The sequence below is a fragment of the Loa loa genome, assembly GCF_000183805.2.
Source record: "Loa loa unplaced genomic scaffold supercont3.49, whole genome shotgun sequence".
NCBI classification, from domain to species: domain Eukaryota; kingdom Metazoa; phylum Nematoda; class Chromadorea; order Rhabditida; family Onchocercidae; genus Loa; species Loa loa.
The window spans coordinates 132,269-136,271 of NW_018108229.1; positions in this window are offsets into that span (position 1 = coordinate 132,269).

A 4,003-nucleotide genomic window follows, 5' to 3' on the forward strand; every position below is an offset into this window, starting at 1 on the left:
CAACGTTAGAGTATCCTGGTGGTGAATTGTGCCTTCACAAAGGAAGGAAACCACTGATTGGCTACATCAATTATCCAATGAATTATCCCTACCATCAGCGGAAAATCTCAGATCAGAAAACTAGACATTGCAATTAGTAGCACTTCCATTTCTTTTCCATTACGCTTGGGAAACGTTAAATCAATGCATTATTAATCGCAAATTTTATGACCCGAAAATTAGCTTATCAGACTTTCTCCAAATAAAATTGAAAATTGCATAAATTACAACTATTAAAGAAAGTAGTGAAAAATGAGTAATAAAAAACGAGGTACAGAAAGGACATGATAAAATAAAATAAGTGTGAATATCAATCTGTCAAGGTAACCTTGGTGCATTATAGGTATAGGAGCCGTGCACAATTCCCGTTTCTCCTTCCTTAATGCATTTCAACCGCAGCAGCAAATACATCCACTCAAACATCATGTGTGTTTTTCAACTTTGCTAGCGCTCACACACATATACATACACACATACACATACACACATACAAACAAATGCACTTAATAAATAAAGAACCAATTGTTTGGATGGAAGCTAACCGTCGTGGTGCTGGATGCTACTGGCTGGCGGTAAGGTACAGTGTTTCTTTGGCAATGTACAGGAGAGTGAGGAGTACCCTCGAGAAGTTTGCGTAGGGCTCTCTTATTGTAGGCATATGGTGAGTGTGTGTAAGACATAATATTCAGCCTACCTATGGAAATGACGAATACTTTTTATATAGCTTTACTAAATGAGCCTAGACAACTTGTAGGCTCAGTACATAGCCATCACTTTCACATCAAAACTTTTTTTCCCAGAACTATTCTTACTGGAATAGCTGAAAGTTTTGTAAACATCATTTTAAAAGTATGTAATAGTTGCTGTCCAATGTGCACTTTGGTAAAGCATTTTCCCTTTCAACTTTCAACGCCACTGATAGAAAATAATGTTTATTGTAAAAGTATTCTCTGATTTTCGTTGCTCCTATTTCATCTTTGTTTCATCTTTCGAATTAATTTTCACACTTCCTTCCCCGTCATTTACCTCATGCTTCGTCTTCTTTTCAATTTTACCGTTTTTTGCACATCGAAATTTGAAAACCTGTTTACAACTCACGCCGGTTTATGTATGTGCTTTGTTTTTCATGCGTTCAACTGCTGATGTATTTAACCAAAAAGTGAAGTTGAGCGGTTTAAATGTTAACATAAAAGTTTACATCGAACTGTTTAAACATTCACAAAAAAGTCTTATCATTTTTGTTCCATCAATTCATTTCTTCCTATTCATTCGCATCACTCTTTTCTGTGTCTCTTGCCGATCTAAATATTTTCATATTTACGATTCTTTATCAGTTTGTCCTAAGAATGGAAGTGATCTATCGTTTCCAATATGATTATCCCCTTTCCAGTGTATTATCAAATCTCATGGCTGTTTGGTAAATAGCTTAAAATTCAATAAATTTCCCTGCAAAATCGCATAATAACGCATTCGCACACAAAAATTTTATCCGGTTTGAATTACTGCATTGTCTAAGTGAACCAAGGAACACAGAAGCCATTCGAACGATCACTGTTAAAATGAAGTAGTGCAGAAAAAGAATGTGAGGACGAGGCAATGATCCCGGAAGGTAATTTTAAAAGCCCTTGTTCAACTTCATCACGGTACAGCAGTCTTCCTTTGAATTCGATAGGTTCCACTTTTGTTTATCTGCTTATTTATCCACATCCTCTACGAAACACGGGTTCCAAAACTTGAGAAATCAGTTATCGTGCTTTGTGGTAAGCTATACTCTTGGTAGGTAAGGACGGGATTTTCCTATGCGTTTTACTGCTAGATAAATTGTCTCACTTCTCCTGTCTGTTTCCTTTCCTTTCTTTCAAAATGTTTACAAGCTTCTTTCCATACTAAAGTTCAATCTTCTAGGGACAGAGGGCACAAAACATTTCCCATTTAATAGCAAAATGTTTGCAATAGCATGAAAACATTTTTCATCTGTCTAGCTTATCAAAAATTATGACATGTATTCACATATATTTTAGGCGCTTAGAGTCATTAATAATGAGACAACAAACAAATGAATGCAAGGCAGTCGTTTGTTTTTTTTCTTTTTTTTTTTTTTTAAAGCTATTTTCTTTTACTACCTCATTTCGGTTTAAATGAACTTTGTTCTTATCTTCCATCAGAATATTCCAACACACAAACGCATGCAAAAGCAGAGTGTTTAGAAGGCTGCGGAGAGTTGTACTATCATGAATAGTATCAGTATAAATAGTACCAATGCTCATAAAATTTTCCAGGTAATAAGGATGACCGGATCCATAAACTCAATTGGTACTACTCTTCGTAAAATCATGCTCTTCAACTATTGTTAGAAAGGCACTAAACTTTGGATTACTGAGGTACATTCAGTACATGAGTGGGAATATGAAGCGAGATGTCATCCCTGCAGTGGACTTTAAAAGCATAACTGAAGCACTGCGCGAAAAACAACCCATGCAGTAACTAACAGTAAATTTGCTAACTTTAAGAAACAAAGCGAGTAGCTGAACCAGATCGCGAGTAGCTGAACCAGATCCAAGTAGGTGGATCGCTACCTGTTATTATTTGAACTAGCTTAAAGAACACCAAATTTTTTGTAGAGTAAAAATATAGTCAACAGCAGAATTCCAACACGAATAACATAGGCCCTTTTTAGCCTTTTTAGAACAGCTATCTTTAAACTTAAGATAAATTTTTAAATACTTAGACACACAAACACACATACACACACACATGCACACACACATATACACTTATTTTCTTTAATTTTAGCAAGAAGAGAAAACATTGATGAGGTTTGACCATTAAATTATTTCATTTCTACATTAAGCCAGTACTTTTTAGAGATTTCGTCGTTGCAGATCGTCATTATTTGATCTTTGCCTGGACTTGCGTAGGCATAGCTTCCAATAAATTCTGACCTGTTATAATCAGCCTTCTGGTAGCACTTATTTTCTTTTAATAAATGTGGAAGCGAAAACGACTAGGTAAGTCAGAATCACGGTGCAAAGAACTTCAAAAAGGTTCAGAAGAGATAGTGTCATATCCGTTTACCAAGACTAGACATTTAAATCATCGATAACCTGGCTGTGCATGAAATGTTCTTATGATGGCATCGGTTATAGGCATATGCATAGCTGCATCCCATTTTCCATGGACGAAAGAAATACGGATATGAATAGTAAACGAACCCATGCTCTTTCGATCTTCAGAAACAGAAACATGCATGGGAGAAAAATATTTAGAGAGGAATACACGGCAAATATGCGTTAAATGAAATGGAGCATAGTTGGAGTTGGAGAAGTCCAAAAATAACGACCTCACATAACCGCTTCGAATTCCATCAGATATTTTGATGCCATGCATATACAATTACAATCACACGATCCATATCCGAAGTCCTTCACCAACATATCTCATTTCAAAATCAGTGATCAAATAATAAAGGGCGCAAATAGGAGACACTTCGACAAAAATTTGTCACTTCTACAACAATGCTTATCAGATACATGATATGTCAGGTCCCTAATAAAATATTACAACATTATGAAATAAGGCCTTCTAAGATACGAAAGAGGAAAAGAAAAAAGAGTATTTATGATGCGAGAAAAACAAAAAAAGAGTAACAAAAATGTGAAATCATGGAAATATGTGATAACGATAAGGATGAGGAGCTGAAAGACGATTGAGCGAACGTAGCAATGGATGTAACTAGAAAAATTTTTTCATTTTTTTTTCAAAACACACATACATACATATATACATACATACATACATACATACATACATACACACATACATACATACATACATACATACATACATACATACATACATACATACATACGTACATACATATATATATATACATACATACGTACATACATACATACACGCACCACAGATACACGCAACATATATATATATATATATATATATATAT